This window comes from Cylas formicarius, unplaced genomic scaffold, assembly GCF_029955315.1.
Source record: "Cylas formicarius isolate icCylForm1 unplaced genomic scaffold, icCylForm1.1 PGA_scaffold_10__41_contigs__length_53128322, whole genome shotgun sequence".
Taxonomy (NCBI): Eukaryota; Metazoa; Arthropoda; class Insecta; order Coleoptera; family Brentidae; genus Cylas; species Cylas formicarius.
Genome location: NW_026844214.1, coordinates 34,450,089 through 34,472,210, shown reverse-complemented (window position 1 = coordinate 34,472,210; position 22,122 = coordinate 34,450,089).

The following is a 22,122-nucleotide window of genomic DNA, read 5'->3' as shown; positions in this document are numbered from 1 at the left end:
CCTTTGTTCATATTTCACTATTCAAGCTCTTAAAGACTGTTGTAACATGACAAATTTCCGAGTTAGTACGGATAAAATTTTCCAACGAAAATTCTACTACAAACTACCAGCAAAATATATCAGTGATTTAGTTTTGATCCATTATAATCCACATTTCTAACTGCAATGCTGACTGCATTCAGCATACTTAATATCGATTATTTAAAACTAGGTGCAAGGTGCAAAAAAAAAAATGAAGAACAGAAACAACTCAAAATACAATATTATTGAACAAATGCATTTTTATGGACAGGTATTTACAGTTTATGCAGATATTAAATCAATACACAACGCACCAAAATATTTTGAAGCAATGTTGTCCCCATATTTTAAATCTATTATTATTTATTATGATTGCATATTATTTAGCATTGGTACTTATGATTCAAAATTGTTTGTTACCGCTGCTTGTATTATTTCCATTATTACCATTATTTTCGCCGTTGCCGTTGTTGTTACCGTTGCCATTGTTTTTTCCATTTCCGTTATTGTTATTATTGCCGTTATTATTGTTTTCGCCATTATTGTTGCCGTTTCCGTTGTTGTTATTATTACCATTGGTGTTATTGTTTCCGTTGTTGTTATTGTTTCCATTATTATTCCCATTGCCGTTATTGTTATTGTTCCCATTATTATTTCCGTTTCCATTATTGTTTCCATCAAAATATTTAGCTTTCTGAATGTCATTTGTGCATCCCGTTTCAGATAACCAAGTGCACTTTTCTTCTACGCGACTAAACAACATCCCCGATGGACATTGAAAGGATCGAATCATTTCACTAATTTCATAGAATTTTTTACAGTCCACTGGGTCGTAAATGTATCGCATGAGCGGATCTAAAAGTTGTTTAAGCCGCATTATTATTAATTAAAAACTTAATACGTGAACATTATATACATTTATTTATGCAGGTTGTCTTAAATAGCGTGCATTTTCATTTCTATGAATGAAAGGCAACTCGATTAAGTTGCCGAAAAATTACTTTAGAAATTTTTCGAAGAAACTTTCACAGGCTACTGTAATACTTTTTACAAAACTTCTGGATTCCTCCTGCGTCGATTTTTGCTGAGTCGAAAATGCTGACGTTTCGCCAATCATCCTGTTGGCTTCTTCAGACCTTGACTGAAACTGGCCGTATTTTACTCTGTACCTGCTTATATATTGTTTGAGGGGTGCGCTAATGAGGGGCATAATGACGGATGACTGATTCCCAAATTGGTGACAGGTAGACCTGAGTCGCGGTTATGATTGTTAGGTTGTTTATAGATTTCTATAGACTCTCGGATTTTTTGTTGGTAGAAGAACTGATTACATGCAAGAATTTTAGTTTTATCCAATAAAATTCGGTTTCATGAGTATGTTCGGCAACAGCTGATGAGTTTATTTGTCTTAGTCGTAAGGCTCTTTCGCGTTCTTTGAGCCTAGTTGATATTTTTCGTCCGATCTCTCCAATGTATTCTTCGCCGCATATGCATGGAATGCGGTAAACTTCTGGCGTCTCAAACAGAATTTTGTCTTTCACGGACCGCAGATGGTGAGAGATTTTTGGACAAGTGGACTTTATACTTCTTTAGAACTTTTGATATGTGGTCAGTGATGTTTTGAATGTAAGGAAGGACCACAGTGGCAAGTGTAGGATTGCTTTCGGCCTCATTGCTATTGCAAGGTTGTGGTGAAGTGTATTTTTTGATGGAACGCTTAATGTCTTCAATGGAGAAATTATTAGAGAAAAGCAGAGGTAAGATGTTTTAATTCTGTTTTCAGTGACTCGGGTTGAGATAATTTTACGGCTCTGAACGCATCGCCCTAAAATCTCTAAAATCCAATCCAGATATCGTAATCCTAAATGCAGATAAAGGAAATGCTACGGTAGTCATGGACACAAATGAATATCAGGAAAAGATTCAAGATATTCTTACAGACGGATCATATCGTCAACTTAAAAAAGATCGTACGTCATCTATGGATCGCAACCTTAAATCTGTTATTAAGGCTTCTTCTCTATCAGACTACGTGAAAAAGACTGTTACCTTCACGACTCTAAAATTCCTCGTATCTACGGACTCCCAAAGATTCACAAATCAGGATTACCCCTTCGACCTATTGTCAGCACCATTGGTTCTCCAACATATTCTCTATCAAAATATCTAGCTTCCTTATTAAAACCCCTTAAAGGGAAAACTGACAGTTTCGTACTAAATTCAATATATAAGCAGGTACAGAGTAAAATACGAGCCAGTTTCAGTCAAGCTCTGAAGAAGCCAACAGGATGATTGGCGAAACGTCAGTAAGTTCGACTCAGCAAAAACCGACGCAGGAGGAATCCAGAAGTTTTGTAAAAAAAATTACTATAGAAATTAATTTTGCGGTATTTTCAAATTCCGCTTTGTTTTCAAGATATTACTATATAATAATTAATATTAATTTGACAACCCAGTAAAATTATCCAAAAAGGACATAAAAAAAATTGTACAAGCACATATTTATGACACCCGATTAATTATATTCACCAGTAAAATAATTGTTTGATCCATCTTTAGGATCAATTTTAATCGTTAATATATGTTTTTCATTTTAAATCTAATTTTAGATATTTTGTTTGATCCTGTATTCCAATGTACCCTCTCATGCATATTTCAAATTACTAACATTTACAATCAATTTATAATAAACCAGAAATTACGAATAATGTTAATTTTTCTGTAAAAACCTAATTTTCAAAATTTACCTGCAATATATTTATGATCCCAATATATATATTTTAAATCTGTTGTTTCCTATACAGAAGCAAAAATGGGAAAATTAAATTAAGGTACAAACTGACATCAGAGCACCAAATCATATGAAAATTCATATCTGATATCTAAGTAGACGTAACTCGATGTACTGGTGATTAGTTCTACAATTTATTGCCATAAATACCATTGGCATTATAGAAAAAAATTGCTAATATATATTATAATTTAAACAACCTGATGAGAATAAACCATACAATTTTCAACTTACCAGCAAATGTTAAGTGCAAAATTAAACCTGTAAACACAAAAATCATCGCTAATGCCATTATCGATCGTTACGAAGGATTACAACCGATAATAACTAAAGACATTTTTTATTTATTCATTTAGAAAATGTTCAATATTCTACAGACACCTATAGCACCTTTAAAGTTTATTTCAGGTGAAACCGAAATCTAATCTGATATGAACCTATGAACAGTGGATCTCAAAAATCGCAGCGATAATTTAAATTGCTTAAAAAGATTAGTGCCGCTATTTACAAAACTTGTGTATTCCTCCTGCGTCGATTGTTGTTGAGTTGAATTTGCTAACGTTTCTCCAATCGTCCTGTTGGCTTCTTCAGAGCTTAACTGAAACTGTTTATGCCCTGAAGAAGCCAACAGGATGATTGGCGAAACGTTAGCAAGTCCCACTCAACAACAACAGAGGCAGAAGAAATCCAGAATTTTGTAAATAGTATTACTGTAGAATGTGGAAGTTTCTTTTACAAATATGATTAGTGCCACTTCCATCCAACTCATATGAATGCATTTTTATTTTAAAATGAAAATTATGTTCTTCTTTTTTCTCTGGATACTATTACAAAAAATCTTGCCCTTTGCTAACTTAACCAGACAGAATTCTATCCTAATTATATTGGGCCTCGTTGGCGTAAATAATACCTGTAGATACCCCATCCCTATGCCAATTGCAACAATTTTAACCTTGAATCACATATAAGTTCCTCATCGTTCCTTATACTCTGGGAATGTCATTTTTTTCTACTTTTCAAAATGTCCTAGCGGGAGTCTGGGATTTGGGCGGGAGTTATTTACTTCAACGAGGCCCAATATAATTAGGACAGAACTTCACTTTAGGTAAGTTCGTTTGATTTATTAATTATATTTGGTCTCGTTTCGTAAATATCAGCACCTGTAGATGTTTAAAGTATCCAATATTTCGAAAAGGAAAGCTCAGAAAGATTGCTTCCATGCATCTAAAAGAGAAATTATAGCTTTGTTTTGATGCAAAAATATTTATTAATATATTATGAATTAACATAATATTTCTGTATGTTGCTTCTCTAGTAAACCTACATTCAATCTACATTTCATAAATATTGTAAAACATTATATCTAGTTATGTGTCTAGCGTTGCTTGAGCAAAGGTGCCCTGATCTACAAGGGATTTGTGCATCATTTTCCTAATCCATCTTGAGATTGTTTGTGATGTAGCGTTATGAAGTGGTTTCTTAAATGTGACCAACAGTCTGTCACAACCGCTATTACCTTAATGGATATTTTAAGTCTTTTTTAGATAAAAAAGTAATGTCGAAGCTACACAGATGCCTTTCTCTTGCTTGTAAAATGGGAGGACTAACAGTGGTTGAAGGGGAATGTCTGCACACGCTGGCTCATAGAAACAGTGCTAAGAAACGGAATAACTTATATGTAATTAGTTCTAGCGATGTTCCTTCATTATCAAGATTTCGCACATATGTTAAAACAATCTAGGGGTCCCATTTGTTGATATACCTGGGTCTATTGGGCTTCGACCGACAAACACTTTTGAAAAATTTTTTCACCTGAAAATCGTGAGAAAGTGTGGGGCCTAAGACCTGGCCTAAGGCCGAACGGTATGAATTCAAAATGTCAAATATTGCACCCTAATCAAACAAGTCTGTCAGGAAGCGCAACACTTCTGGAACTGAGGGATCAGCATGTTGATATTATTGGTGAGGAAAAATTTCCAATACATTTTTAATGCCACATCATATTGCCTAAAAGTTGAGGAAGCTATTGATGGCTTGCCAATTTTAAAAGTTGATTCTGGGGTCCGCTCTGTTTGGAAGTCATGCTGCATAATATTACTACCACTAGGGTAAACAGTGTCCAAAGTGGGTGGGGGGTCCGCCTGTCGAAAGAAAGAAGCAAGTCTCTATTAGGGTCTAGAAATAAAGGATCTCTAGAAAGTAATGAATTAAACATTGGGTACCACAGCTGTGTTGGCCACAGTGGTACAACAACAATTCCTGTCGCTTCATCGTGCATTATTTTCTGCAAGGCTTTTAATATCATAGAAAAAGGAGGGAAGGCGTAAAAATTAACATTGCGCCAAAGGCTTCTGAGTTCCGTCTCCAAGCTACGAAAGTTTCACACTTGCGATTGATTCGACTAGCAAACAAGTCAATATCAGGTGCTGGGAAAGAGTAAATGATCTTTTTAAAATATTTGTCATTTAGTTCCGTTCCATGCCTAATTGACGTAATCAATCAGTTTCTTTGTTATCCGCAGATATGATATAGGAAGCAAACAGATATAGGTTCCTAACCTTGCACCAATCCCAGAAGTCATGTCATAATTCTATGAAACGGATTAGAGCCATTTTATTTATATATGCAATTGCAGTTGTATTATGAATACGTAATAGTGCGGAAAAACATCTAAGACCAAAGAAAGCTGCTTTCAGCTCTAAGCAATTTATAGACATTAATTGTTTTTCCTTAGACCAAAAACCAAAACTGATACCCACCAACCTGTCAAGGATGCATCTCTAACCTGAAAACTAGTGCCTCTAAAAAGTTCCTTGCCACTGGAACACTAGACACCCACCATCTAAATTCACTGACGAAGGACTCTGGGATGGTCATCAGAACATTATAATCGCCTTGAGATGTGCTAAAGGCATGAAATATTGCATCTCAAACGGTTTTAGGAGCAGCTAACCCTAGCAAATAGAAACCAGCTTACCCGTTAGCATTGCGAATTCTCTAATCTTTTTTTAAGTCTAAAGATACTTAGACTCTTATGATCCTTGATTGTTGATAATTAAAGTCTAATAATAATCGTATTTCATATTTAACCTTTCCTCTTCCTCATTCAGCAAGAGAGTTTCAATTTCAGTAAGATGGTTTATTAGCTCATTGCACTGAGAATAGAACGAACTTACTCTTGTAAGGACCTCAATTTACAGTCTCTCCGTGCTAGCACTTCACGAATGGCTGCTGCCACTTCTGGATTTAATTTTGGTGCCAACAACCAAGGTACATTCTCTGGAGGTGGATATTCCCTTATTAATGTTCCCCGTTGTTCCCCAGGCAGTGCTCTGGGTAGTAGATTGGACCAGGTTAAAACCACTTATTTTTGAAGAGGGGATGTTGTAGTCTTGGACGGTCTTGTATATTCATTATCCTGACTGCTCCCTCTTCGAGAGTTTTGAATTTTTTGAAAAAGAAGAGGGCCTATGAAAATCCAATCTTATCAAGATAACCACATAAGTTAAATATATTGTGTTCTTATCAAAACAACTTAACCCAACATTTGTCCAGAACATGGGGCATCATTACAAGCAACTATTGTTATCAAAACAGTAGTTTTAGCCTTTGAAAAATAAGGCTTAATCCCTAAGATCAGATTCATATGATCGGGGTTTTCACTGAGAAGATTAACGTCATTCTAATTAGCATTCAGCATACGTCTTTCATAACACGCAATGGCGTTTGTTATCAAAAGAAACTGAACACTTCTACACTGAACAATAAAATCTTCCGGTACGGTGTTTATACCCCACATTTAGCTCCGCCCCCCTCAAACAATATATAAGCAGGTACAGAGTAAAATGCGAGCCAGTTTCAGTCAAGCTCTGAAGGAGCCAACAAGATGATTGGCGAAACGTCAGCAAGTTCGACTCATCAAAAAACAACGCAGGAGGAATCCAGAAGTTTTGTAAAAAGTATTACAGTAGCCTGTGGAAGTTTCTTTGAAAAATTAAACAATAAAATCATTTTATTGCATGCCTAATTTTTAGTACTTGCGGATGTCAACTCCTGTCGAAACAAGATGCTCTTGAATGTAATAGTGCCTCGTCGTTTTCAGCGTGGGAACCATGCGGCGAATGGCTCCTCTCTGGCGAGCGGCTATCCTTTCGATTTTCCACTTTATCTAACCGCTTCTTCAAGCGTCTCAACTTTTTGTGGAGCATATACTCGTTCTCAGACGAGCTGCTATCGTCATTTTTTCTTTTGGAATATTTAACCATCTCAAAATTAACTGAAAAACTTGAAAACCAACGCGAACAATTGGCACAGAAAAATAGAATGACATTCGCAGATTATAATCAAAGATGGGGAACGTATAGTGCTGGGCTATTATTTTTGTGATTTGAGGTTAAAATTGTAGCAACTGGCATAGAGATGGGGTTAACTACAGGTATTGTTATTTACAAAACAAGGCCAAATATGATAACAATAATAATACATTTATTTTCACAATAGTCAAAAACATATATAATTTTATAAGTAACTGTAAATAAAAACATTAAGTTAAATTAATTCAAACCCGTTTCGGTTGTCAAACGTGAAGATGAAATCAAACAAATCACTTCACGTTAAACTTCACGTCACCAACTATTTACACACTACTATTGCTCACTCTACACAACAATAAAACTTTATTTACCATCTGTTTATATCAGCTGGTTAGTTCCGCACTCGAATGAGTAGGAGCGGCATTTCGCTTTTAAAAAACGCAGGGCGTTCTCGCGAGGTTGAACATCCCGGCCTTCTCCCCAGAAGCGACATCTCTGCTTATGCTAAGATTCCAGCGTACCTCAGTTACCTCAAACACAGACAGAGCCAGGCCCAGCCTATTCGACTAGTTTCTCACAATATTACACGTAATTAGAGAGTTAATAGTTATAGAAATATGGTCTTTTAAATAATTCGTCTTCGACTCACTATTCGAAAATACCCAATTATAAACTGACCAAATGTCATTTTAAGACGTTGACTTTGTTACCCACTATCGATGGCCACTTAGGATATTTCCCGTACTGAGTCACTGGTTTATTAGCGATTAAGGATGTTGGACACTGATGCAATTATGACGTTTGTGAATTCTCTTTTCCAAATTGTAGCCAAAAAATAATGGTAGTAGAAAACATGGAGTCTGCAAAACGTTCTTCACTCGTTCGATTAATAAGCACTCGCTGCGCTCGCGTCAAATCAAATTCGTGATTATAAAGACGTTTATCAAACTTAATTTTTCAAAGAAAATTTATTAATTATTATTATTAATAATTAATATTCACCATAAATTACAAAGAAAAAAAAAGGGAAAATATTGATTGCATTACATGGTGAAAAGGTGAAGGGTCGCCCTAAGGGACGTTTTTAAGCCTAACGTAACCGAAACAACATTTTTATTTCTAAACCATATTGATATTCCTAAAGAAAAACAACTTTGTTATATAATTACGGACTGTTTCTCTCATATAACAACTGATTCCTGGGTATCCTTTTAAAAGTTTTGATGGAACATTTTAGTTACCCAGATTCATGATAACAAAAAAAAGTGGATTTTGACTGCATTCACTGAATAGGAACATGATCAAAGTTTGAATAGCAGAGGAAACTAGCTCAGACTTACTGCGACCGGAGCTGAACCACACAAGTGCACACACAAATTACTATTGTTGAACATTTCTACATCATGGTACAACAATAACAAACGACGCGTTCAATGATGCTTGCCCACACAGAGAAGATTATTTCCTTTAAACTGGTATGCCTAAAGGTTTAGACTTTTGTATAGACTACAGGTACGATGGAAATACTGCCGATGCTGTTTTAGATTTGTTGAGGGCGCCACGAACCAATAATTTCTAGATTAGAATTATAAACGCATACGAATACCAGAATTTAATACCTGTTCTTGTGAAAATTCATCTTTAGAAATACGAAAGTATGATTGATAGTTTTTATTATTACCTTGTATCAAATTTAAGATTTTGATAATGTGTTTGATCATAAAGGTCATATGAATTTTTTCTACTCAATGCTATAAAATACCCAACCATGCACGAATCAAGATTGGGTCAAGTGTCACTTGAGACGTCAACTTCGTTAACCAATATGACGAACCTACTCGGACGTTTCCTGTATATTGACCGCAGGTTTGCTAGCCACCGGACGTTTTCGGTAGATTTTAAAGACTGATATTATTTTCACATTTCTCAGTTCTGATGGTTACATCACACGTCATTCAGTGAATGTATTTCTGGTGTTTTGGAAAATTATACCCAAAAGTGAAGTTTTATAAACTGGCTCCGTGCCAGAACAAACTGGTAGAGTTCTCCGAACAATATACCGTTTATACAACCTTTTATGGTTTTGACTTCGAAATAAGTTTAAAACCCGCCTATTATGGAGCAGAAGGACCCATTCTTTTTACCACGTAATGACTGTAAAGTATTCTCCTAGGAAAGCAATACATGTTTGCCAGTTTGCTATTGGTTCATTTGTGGGGGTTGGTAAGATCGGAGTATTTTCTCAGTTTCATGAAACAATATTTTCTTAGCCGTCGAAGCTTTCGAGTTATTTCTATTCCGTATTCCGTGTTTGCAATTAGTAATTACCAACTTCCTGTTATTCAATTGTGTTTCAAGACTCAGACTAATTTTAATCAATTTTCTTAATCATTTGCGTTGTCCAGCGACGAAGAAGTTAAGATTGTTGTCGGTGACGTAATTATGTGTTTCTATTTCTGGGGAAAGTGGAGTCATATAATTAAATTCCGAAATGACTAAAACACCGTATGCGTACGTGACATGGTTGTGAGTGGTGTCCAAGACAGAAAAATGCGGAAAGACTGATACAGGATATATGATGCGTATCAGAAGAAGATTGTTTTAACAATTAAAGCTTTATATGAAGAGTTGCGTAGTGTTTTGCTGTTGCCAAGAGACTTTGAGTGTGTTCGTACGAAGAATTGGTTTTTATTATAAAACCATCAATAAGAGACAAGTTTTGATGGAATTTCGGAGTGGAGGACAAGATATTTGAGAAAAATCCAAGAAATTCATGCTAAAATCGTCCCCGTCATATCTTTAGATCAGACCTGGTTCAACAGCTACGATATTGTCAAGAGAGGAAAAACTGATGCTAGTTGGATGTGCCAGTTTCGCGGGGCAAACGAATTATCATACTACATGTGGGCTTTGAAACTAGTTGGGCAGATAACACTTTGTTGCTTTCTGCACAAGATATTAGCAGACATCTTTAAAAAATGTTTTTTTGAAAAGTTGTTTCCGGATAATCCACCAAACAGTGTTGTCGTGATAGACAACGTCAGCTGCCATTCTGCGGAAAAATGGAAAAAATACCGATTTCATCATCGACTAAAGAAGTCAATCAAAATTTTTTGCAGCAGCAGTTATTAGAAGTTCTGAAGACGGGAACGTTTGGCCATGGAGCGGGGATTCAAAGTTGTCTGTCTTCCACAAAACCTAGCCGAATTTTAGTTCTAGGGCAATAGAATTAATTAGAAATGAAGTAGAAAAAATATCTGCTTCCAGTTGGACAAGATGTGTGAACATGTCATCGAAAAAAAAATGTTTACAGAAGTCGACTAGTACCAGAATTAATTATTAATGTGGGCGACGAGTGATTATTTTGATGTAAAATAACTTTTTTTAATAATTATTCTAACATTGTTTTATAGCAAAAGTTACTATTTCATTTATATTTATAAAAAACATTTTAAGGTAAAAATAGATTTTTCACTGCATAGAATAGAGTAATTTCACCGACGAAACTCTACTCTACTCTATTTAGTGATGGTTACAAAGAGAAACCCAAGCAAGGTAGGCCTGCGGTTATACCTTCATAAAAATTTACCGATATTAAATCCTCTATTATGTCGTAAAACCGGTAGGGAGAACTCTAATATGTCGTTTATCAAACTTGTTACAATTTGTTATTTTGATGCCGCTTTGAAAAGTTTGTGTGTTTGTATTGTAGATAGAAACATCTGGATCTCTTACTTGATATGTAATGGAGTGCAGCAATGCTCGTTACGGCGTAATCTGATTTTACATGTGCAAAATAAAATGGGTTTTTTTGAACGCAAATTGGTGATTCTGAATGCTATAAAGTAAATATAACAACTACATCATTGATATTAATAAAACTTTTTATCAGCATTGCTTTTTGGTAACTGGTTGCAATCGTTTAAACAGCGCGGTATACGTGACGTGTATTAGATTTCCAAACGTTTTGCAATTTTACTACTATAATGTTCAGACCTAGATGAACCGCTGCATTGCTTATATTTCATTTCAACTTTTGAACATTTGAGCGTTAAAGCATTTGTTTTAATCCGCCTTTGAAGTTTATTTAGAACGTAATAAACAGTTCTCCAAATAATACCGACGTCACGATATTTTTCGGTAAATGATATTGACATGTTGGAGAGTTCAGATGCTATCAGTTCCGTAATAGACTTTAAATAGGCGTTGTATCACATATAATTACCTGAAATATTATTTTGATCATTTCTATTTTTAAGTTTCACATGTAACACCAGTATGTAGATAAGGCAAACGTAAATAAAAAGATTTTACACCACTAAGTTAAGTTGGGAATAGATTGCTTTGACGTATTGTGTTATGATGCATTATAACGAAAAATCAGGTATATTCTGAAAGTGCGGCATTTTATTACAACGCAATGAGTCAGAACAACCTGTTCCCTGGAACCAAATCAACAAAACCAACTAGCAGTTCCGAACAAAATAACAAATAGGACAAAAAATTCAAAGTTTTAATAGTATATTCCCAACAAGTTTTATAAAAAACACTTTAGTCTCCAGTTTGTTTAGGCACAAGCAAAGCGTGATTAATAAACATGTTTTATGAAAAGTTTGCATACTATTTTTGTTCTACGACCATTGGTTTTTGGGTACATTTTTGTCAAACAACACCTTAACCGAGCGGAACACCCACAATAATAATAATAATAACATTAACCAAAGTTTGAAGGCGAAGTCTACCCAGTGATCATACCATACTTAACCTGGGTTGTATTTACAGCATAATCATAAAAAAAATATTTTTACAAATCAAAAAGTCTCTTATTTTTATTAAAAAGAGACCACACACACAAGCAAACACAAATTTAAAAGGAGAGTAGGAGGGCTTTAGTTTAATCCCAGAAACTGTCAACATAATTGAATTATAGACCAAACTTCTTTTAAACATGATCGAACAATAGGCAGAGATAACTCATTAACAAATATGAAATTGTTGGTATGTTGCCTGTACCTGAAGGTAAGTTTTTCACGTAAATACCTAATGGAGTTTTTGAAGCCGCTGAAAATTTATCAGGGCAAAGAAGGTAAACAATATCGCAATAATTAATGTCGGTTTAATACGCTTAGGACTTACGCTTCAAAGCCCATGTTTCATCGCTAATGCAAAAGACATATTTCGCTCTACGATCGGTTACGGCGCTTGGCGATAATATGACACAGAAATGACCGCGATCATGACACTACCGAATTTTTCAATTCATCGTTATCAATTAACCTTGTTAATCTTGTTTCGCCGTAGCTTTATTTATAATGCTATTATAATATATAATAATTTTCAACCTTCTGTTAAAAATTTAACCCTTGACAGCTTTCATAGAGAGCTCAAATGCTCTTTGCTTGCGGCTTAAAAATTGTTTTTTCTTCTTCTGAGTAAATAACATTGCACTTGCACAGATCATTGTTAGTCACATTCAGATCACATCATCATAGATCCGCTCACCAAATTTACCTTAGTTGTATTAGGTGATTCGATGAGCTGAGTGTCATCCACGTGATGGCTTACATTCCTAAAGTGCTTACACTGGAACATATCAGTACATTTTGTACAAAGCAATGCATTGTTGAGCGTTTCAAACGCTGATAGCGCTTTATCCAAATGACGTCTTATGTTAAATTTCATTAAAAAAGGCAGAGGTTGTGTGAATCCCGACTGCTAATGTAATAAAATATTTTTAGAGAAAACAAAATAATATACCTGTGATAGAGTGGGAATAACTGTTAAAAATCTTCGATTCGAATAGTCATTGGATACTCTAGAGAGGGGTATACGTTTTTCCGTATACGAGATTAAATGAAAAGAAAACTGCACTTTTTCTTTATATTTCCTGTCGAGATTTCCTACTGTTTGAGGACAGCTATTCAAAGGAGCGTATACAGATAAACAATAGTCATTAATGGCATCTATTGTTTGAAATTTGGGTGGGATGGTAAAATTATGATTACACTTTAAATCCAACATTGGTACAGCTTTCCATATTTTGATTTTGACAGAAGGTTATATAGTCCAGTTTTTTTTTGTAGCGGCAACCACTGCATTATTTAATTCGTAGTTTGTAGAGACACTAATGTTAAACATTTTTCTATTTAATTAATTTAATTCAGGTGGTTTGTAAACCATTTAACAAATGTATTATAATTTGAAACAAGTGAAGTTGTAAAGCCGTTCTTTGGGAACTGTGCTCACCATCTCCAACCAATTTCGCTCGCACACAACAACAACAACAACAAAAGTGATGGAATCCGGTAGACAATGATCCCACATTCAAATGGAGAATTATATTTTTTTTTTCTTAGGTTTAACCATAAGAAAAAACAGAACCAACTAAATTAGAATCTAGTAGCTGACAAGTCGGTAGGTAGTTTTTATTGATTTAGTACATTGGGTCTGCTATGGAGTTGCCTGCTTTATTAGATTGTACCTAATTTTATTTCTTTTCTTTTCCTCGTGTTCTCTAACAGCAGACGCTTTATTTTCAACTAATGATGCCACTATTGTTTTTGGAAGGCCTGCTTCAGTAATCTTCTCGTTGTCCGAACCACACTCCATGTCAAAACCAAATCCGGATCCTTTCAGGACTCTGAATTGGTTCACAGTAAATGCGTTACCATCCACATATAGTTTAAACCCTTGGATTTTTGTCGAAAGCTACTGCTACAGCAATTTCTTTTTTGTAGGTTTAATAAACAACAAAATGGGTTTCCGAAATTTACTTTCGAAGATCTGACGAGTTTGAAGTTTGATAAGCTCCACCGTCGTTTCTCGCAGTTTCTCCGAAATATGGTACTTGAATTCAAACGTGAGCATAGCGATAAGATCATTTTTAAGCTGTTCTTGAAAACCGTCAAGCGACAAAGAAGATTATGGAAATGCTGCTTTTCATAACAGTGCTGTTGCTCACTCATATGTCCACTGAAACAAAATAACAAATACTGACGTTGACAAAGCTGTCACCATCTTCACAAAAAAAATGATCTTGTTAACTATAAATCAGCTAAAAACGTTAGCACAAAGTAAACACACGGGTACAGGCCGTCGCTGGTCTTTTTTCAATAAAATGGCGCGCGGACACTTCTAGGTATTTTGCAGCAGGAAAGAGAAAAAATATTAAGTATTTATTTTATAATGAGTAAATTGTAATATCGAATATTCACCTGTCTATGAAAACGCTTAAAATATTTATATTTTAAATTATATGGATATTAATTATCCTCTGAGAGGATATACTGTTGTTAATTCAACTCTTTGATATAGGCTCTTCTTAGACGGGTTGTTCATCTGTGACCAGTACTCTAGTACTAGTTTATGCTTGTAAGGACCCAGGTTTCTATTGCATTTATTGTGTTTTTCGAATTTAAATTGGTTTTGAGTATAACTCTTAGCTTTTTTGGTAACTTCTGTTATGCAACTTGTTGATTTTTGTCCTCATCTATGGTGACACCTTGCTCGATTTGTGGATACTTACGAGTAGCCCTTTCAGGTTTTGAATCACTATATCATCTGCGTAGGTGGATAGTTACTCAAATTCTCTCAAAAATCTAACTCCATCTTAATCGATCGGGAAAAAGCGGTCGCATAGAGATGAAGAGATATTTTATGATTTTAGTTAATTTGGTAAATGTAATTACTGTCATTTATTAGATGACTAAGAGGATTCAGAGCTAAACAAAATCATGATGGGCTCAGACAAAAGCCCTGGGTATATCCGTCGATTTATATGTAAGGGACTGGTTTTGTATTATTCCGATTTTGATTACAGGTGCAAGATTGACTTATGAGGCCTATAATTGTCATCAAGATATTCAAGACCCAAATAACCAAAACGATAAAGTAAAGAATCGCTATCACAAACGATACTTATAAAGTCAACTAGCAATTAATTTATTTTTGTTAAATAGGGTAATAGGGGCGCAGATTTCGGCAAGTTTCTATATTAACTTTTATGGAACTTGTATACTTATTGATTCATAAAGCAGCTTTGCTGCAGGTTTCAGTGGATATTTTTTTGTGTTATGAGGGCTTAAAATCCTTCAAGGCCAAATTAACAGTTAGGGTCAGGGCAGTGCTTAGCCCATTCGCCTCGCTCATCACAGTAAATTTATATTTGATTAACCGAATTTATATCAGCGACTCTTTGCATATTTATTGAAATCACGCTCTTCCAGAGCTTACTTGGTTTCCCTGTCTTCCGGATAAAGCAAATTCTGAGCTATTACTCTATAAAAATGGAAATTGGAGACACAACAATAACGCTGGAGAATGATCTGGCCCCTCAATATTAAAAATATACGAATTGTAGGAAATGAAAAAAAGAGGATATGGTAAAGAAATGACGTCGATTCAAGAAATCGTAATTAATAAGCATGCTTACATTGATAAAGTACGTTCAGAAACAGCATATCCATATATATTCAAAATCATCATTGAAAGATCTTCCATCATCGGACAAAATAAAAAAAAAATTTGATAAAAGTTAAAAATATATGCTATTTTTCAACTTTGCTGTACCATGAATGCTTATTTTATATATCTAAAAATAAATACAAATTATTCAACTTTTGTATTAAAAGTTTTTCTCTACAGCATACTTTAACTCCTATGGGGTTATAGACAAATTTTAGGTGATGACTCAATAAATCATTTAAAAGTTTTTTTTTGTTTTACCTCTCACTTTGAGTATAATAAAAGGTTGGTAAGATTCATAGTCAAAAATCAAAAAATATCGAAGAAAATAATTAAAAATCATTTTTTCTTTTTTATTATTTTATATATTGGATTGATGACAAAAGGCTTAACAAAGCTTAATAAAGCTATTACAATCAATAACCTGTGAAAACCTAACCAACTAAATATGTCATGTAATAGATGGCCGCTGACGTTTACATAAGGGGGCCTATTCAGGAAAATGTAGATTTATATGTTTCATATACTTTGATTTTGGGTTGCATTTGATGGGTACAATAATCTTCCTTCCACAAAAGATGAAGAACATCGCGGTAGTGTCATGGGATAAATTATACATAACCTAGTATTATTGGAGAGGAACATTCGGATGTAGACAAATTTGGGTCTCTTATTATTTTGTCGAATATTCAAACTATAGTTCACACTAAAATAATGCAGTAGTGAGCTGTGTTTGTTTCTATATAAAATTGTACACCTCATTATATACATATACATATATATATATATATATATATATATATATATATATATATATATATATATATATATATATATATATATATATATATATATATATATATATATATATATATATATATATATATATATATATATATATATATATATATATATATATATATATATATGTATATATGTATATGTATATAATGAGGTGTACAATTTTATATAGAAACAAACACAGCTCACTACTGCATTATTTTAGTGTGAACTATAGTTTGAATATTCGACAAAATAATAAGAGACCCAAATTTGTCTACATCCGAATGTTCCTCTCCAATAATACTAGGTTATGTATAATTTATCCCATGACACTACCGCGATGTTCTTCATCTTTTGTGGAAGGAAGATTATTGTACCCATCAAATGCAACCCAAAATCAAAGTATATGAAACATATAAATCTACATTTTCCTGAATAGGCCCCCTTATGTAAACGTCAGCGGCCATCTATTACATGACATATTTAGTTGGTTAGGTTTTCACAGGTTATTGATTGTAATAGCTTTATTAAGCTTTGTTAAGCCTTTTGTCATCAATCCAATATATAAAATAATAAAAAAGAAAAAATGATTTTTAATTATTTTCTTCGATATTTTTTGATTTTTGACTATGAATCTTACCAACCTTTTATTATACTCAAAGTGAGAGGTAAAACAAAAAAAAACTTTTAAATGATTTATTGAGTCATCACCTAAAATTTGTCTATAACCCCATAGGAGTTAAAGTATGCTGTAGAGAAAAACTTTTAATACAAAAGTTGAATAATTTGTATTTATTTTTAGATATATAAAATAAGCATTCATGGTACAGCAAAGTTGAAAAATAGCATATATTTTTAACTTTTATCAAATTTTTTTTTTATTTTGTCCGATGATGGAAGATCTTTCAATGATGATTTTGAATATATATGGATATGCTGTTTCTGAACGTACTTTATCAATGTAAGCATGCTTATTAATTACGATTTCTTGAATCGACGTCATTTCTTTACCATATCCTCTTTTTTTCATTTCCTACAATTCGTATATTTTTAATATTGAGGGGCCAGATCATTCTCCAGCGTTATTGTTGTGTCTCCAATTTCCATTTTTATAGAGTAATAGCTCAGAATTTGCTTTATCCGGAAGACAGGGAAACCAAGTAAGCTCTGGAAGAGCGTGATTTCAATAAATATGCAAAGAGTCGCTGATATAAATTCGGTTAATCAAATATAAATTTACTGTGATGAGCGAGGCGAATGGGCTAAGCACTGCCCTGACCCTAACTGTTAATTTGGCCTTGAAGGATTTTAAGCCCTCATAACACAAAAAAATATCCACTGAAACCTGCAGCAAAGCTGCTTTATGAATCAATAAGTATACAAGTTCCATAAAAGTTAATATAGAAACTTGCCGAAATCTGCGCCCCTATTACCCTATTTAACAAAAATAAATTAATTGCTAGTTGACTTTATAAGTATCGTTTGTGATAGCGATTCTTTACTTTATCGTTTTGGTTATTTGGGTCTTGAATATCTTGATGACAATTATAGGCCTCATAAGTCAATCTTGCACCTGTAATCAAAATCGGAATAATACAAAACCAGTCCCTTACATATAAATCGACGGATATACCCAGGGCTTTTGTCTGAGCCCATCATGATTTTGTTTAGCTCTGAATCCTCTTAGTCATCTAATAAATGACAGTAATTACATTTACCAAATTAACTAAAATCATAAAATATCTCTTCATCTCTATGCGACCGCTTTTTCCCGATCGATTAAGATGGAGTTAGATTTTTGAGAGAATTTGAGTAACTATCCACCTACGCAGATGATATAGTGATTCAAAACCTGAAAGGGCTACTCGTAAGTATCCACAAATCGAGCAAGGTGTCACCATAGATGAGGACAAAAATCAACAAGTTGCATAACAGAAGTTACCAAAAAAGCTAAGAGTTATACTCAAAACCAATTTAAATTCGAAAAACACAATAAATGCAATAGAAACCTGGGTCCTTACAAGCATAAACTAGTACTAGAGTACTGGTCACAGATGAACAACCCGTCTAAGAAGAGCCTATATCAAAGAGTTGAATTAACAACAGTATATCCTCTCAGAGGATAATTAATATCCATATAATTTAAAATATAAATATTTTAAGCGTTTTCATAGACAGGTGAATATTCGATATTACAATTTACTCATTATAAAATAAATACTTAATATTTTTTCTCTTTCCTGCTGCAAAATACCTAGAAGTGTCCGCGCGCCATTTTATTGAAAAAAGACCAGCGACGGCCTGTACCCGTGTGTTTACTTTGTGCTAACGTTTTTAGCTGATTTATAGTTAACAAGATCATTTTTTTTGTGAAGATGGTGACAGCTTTGTCAACGTCAGTATTTGTTATTTTGTTTCAGTGGACATATGAGTGAGCAACAGCACTGTTATGAAAAGCAGCATTTCCATAATCTTCTTTGTCGCTTGACGGTTTTCAAGAACAGCTTAAAAATGATCTTATCGCTATGCTCACGTTTGAATTCAAGTACCATATTTCGGAGAAACTGCGAGAAACGACGGTGGAGCTTATCAAACTTCAAACTCGTCAGATCTTCGAAAGTAAATTTCGGAAACCCATTTTGTTGTTTATTAAACCTACAAAAAAGAAATTGCTGTAGCAGTAGCTTTCGACAAAAATCCAAGGGTTTAAACTATATGTGGATGGTAACGCATTTACTGTGAACCAATTCAGAGTCCTGAAAGGATCCGGATTTGGTTTTGACATGGAGTGTGGTTCGGACAACGAGAAGATTACTGAAGCAGGCCTTCCAAAAACAATAGTGGCATCATTAGTTGAAAATAAAGCGTCTGCTGTTAGAGAACACGAGGAAAAGAAAAGAAATAAAATTAGGTACAATCTAATAAAGCAGGCAACTCCATAGCAGACCCAATGTACTAAATCAATAAAAACTACCTACCGACTTGTCAGCTACTAGATTCTAATTTAGTTGGTTCTGTTTTTTCTTATGGTTAAACCTAAGAAAAAAAAATATAATTCTCCATTTGAATGTGGGATCATTGTCTACCGGATTCCATCACTTTTGTTGTTGTTGTTGTTGTGTGCGAGCGAAATTGGTTGGAGATGGTGAGCACAGTTCCCAAAGAACGGCTTTACAACTTCGCTTGTTTCAAATTATAATACATTTGTTAAATGGTTTACAAACCACCTGAATTAAATTAATTAAATAGAAAAATGTTTAACATTAGTGTCTCTACAAACTACGAATTACATAATGCAGTGGTTGCCGCTACAAAAAAAAACTGGACTATATAACCTTCTGTCAAAATCAAAATATGGAAAGCTGTACCAATGTTGGATTTAAAGTGTAATCATAATTTTACCATCCCACCCAAATTTCAAACAATAGATGCCATTAATGACTATTGTTTATCTGTATACGCTCCTTTGAATAGCTGTCCTCAAACAGTAGGAAATCTCGACAGGAAATATAAAGAAAAAGTGCAGTTTTCTTTTCATTTAATCTCGTATACGGAAAAACGTATACCCCTCTCTAGAGTCTCCAATGACTATTCGAATCGAAGATTTTTAACAGTTATTCCCACTCTATCACAGGTATATTATTTTGTTTTCTCTAAAAATATTTTATTACATTAGCAGTCGGGATTCACACAACCTCTGCCTTTTTAATGAAATTTAACATAAGACGTCATTTGGATAAAGCGCTATCAGCGTTTGAAACGCTCAACAATGCATTGCTTTGTACAAAATGTACTGATATGTTCCAGTGTAAGCACTTTAGGAATGTAAGCCATCACGTGGATGACACTCAGCTCATCGGATCACCTAATACAACTAAGGTAAATTTGGTGAGCGGATCTATGATGATGTGATCTGAATGTGACTAACAATGATCTGTGCAAGTGCAATGTTATTTACTCAGAAGAAGAAAAAACAATTTTTAAGCCGCAAGCAAAGAGCATTTGAGCTCTCTATGAAAGCTGTCAAGGGTTAAATTTTTAACAGAAGGTTGAAAATTATTATATATTATAATAGCATTATAAATAAAGCTACGGCGAAACAAGATTAACAAGGTTAATTGATAACGATGAATTGAAAAATTCGGTAGTGTCATGATCGCGGTCATTTCTGTGTCATATTATCGCCAAGCGCCGTAACCGATCGTAGAGCGAAATATGTCTTTTGCATTAGCGATGAAACATGGGCTTTGAAGCGTAAGTCCGAATATTCAAACTATAGTTCACACTAAAATAATGCAGTAGTGAGCTGTGTTTGTTTCTATATAAAATTGTACACCTCATTATATACATATACATATATATATATATATATATATATATATATATATATATATATATATATATATATATATATATATATATATATATATATATATATTCCGGGATATCATCCGTTCGCTTGTTGAACTCGTTTTTTGTGAACGTTTCGCCAAATCGCGCGCTCCGAAAACACTTCGGACACTGATGGTCAATCTTCAAAACTGCCCAGCAACGGCAACATCGCGAGCACCGTAAAAAAAAGGTTGCCTGCAAAAAAGGGATCGGCGCTGCCGACACTAAGATAGACCGCGGGACGCTGGGTCTCGGCATTACAACCCGTGCTAGCAAACGTTAAGGTTCGTTATTCATTTTCATATGTTTTTTCCCTCTTTTTTGTTAGTTGTAAAAGTTTGTTAAGTTGTAAAAGTTAAAAATAAAGTTATTGAAATCGCGATGTTGCCGTTGCTGGGCAGTTTTGAAGATTGACCATCCCGCCGGCCTTGAAATGTCCAGCAGATTTCAAAGCGCAGAAGTATTGATCTCGTCTACGGGTAACGGGCCTATCTTGCTGATTGACCGCTTGACTATCCCATTCCTTGTGCGTATGGAGACCACTCGTACCAAGTTGTCGGTTCCAGGATGGACTGCTACAACGCGACCCATTGACTATTGTAACGGCGGCAGATTTTCGTCCTTGAGTAGGACTAAGGTATCCACTTTGATGTTTTCGCATTTTACATGCCATTTTCCACGCTGCTGGAAATTTTCCAAACGATTGCCGGGGGATTTCGGTTACATCATGTTGAGGTGTGGCAAATAAATTTCCATCTATTAATAGGTGTCCTGACGTCAGAGATTGTAGGTCCGTGGGATCACTTGATAAGGGAAGGAGAGGTCTCGAATTTAAGATAGCTTCAATTTGTACAACGACTGTATATAGTTGTTCGTAATTTAACTTTGTTTCACCAATTAACTTTTGTAAATCATTTTTAAATGACTTTATAGCTGATTCCCAAATTCCACCGTGATGCGGAGATCTCGCGGGTATAAAATGCCAAGTAATGCGATTTTCCAAGAAATAATTACTTTGAGTTTCATTGTTAGCAGTTTGAGCAACGCTTTCGTAGAATTTGTGAAAAATGTTATTCGTACCCACAAAGTTTTTAGCGTTATCGCTGTAAAGATGCTTTGGAAGACCTCGACGGGATACGAAACGCTTAAACGCGTCCATAAAGGCTTCAAAGTAAGATCTGTAATTATCTCTATGTGAACCGCTTTTGATGACAAACAAACAAACACCGTCACGTAAGTTTTGATCAAAATTTTTGTTCCAGTTTTGGATGCCTTAGTAAAATAAGGTCCAGCTAGATCAATTCCGGTGAACGTAAATGGTCTAGAGGGAGTAACGCGAGGTTGAGGCAATGAACCCAT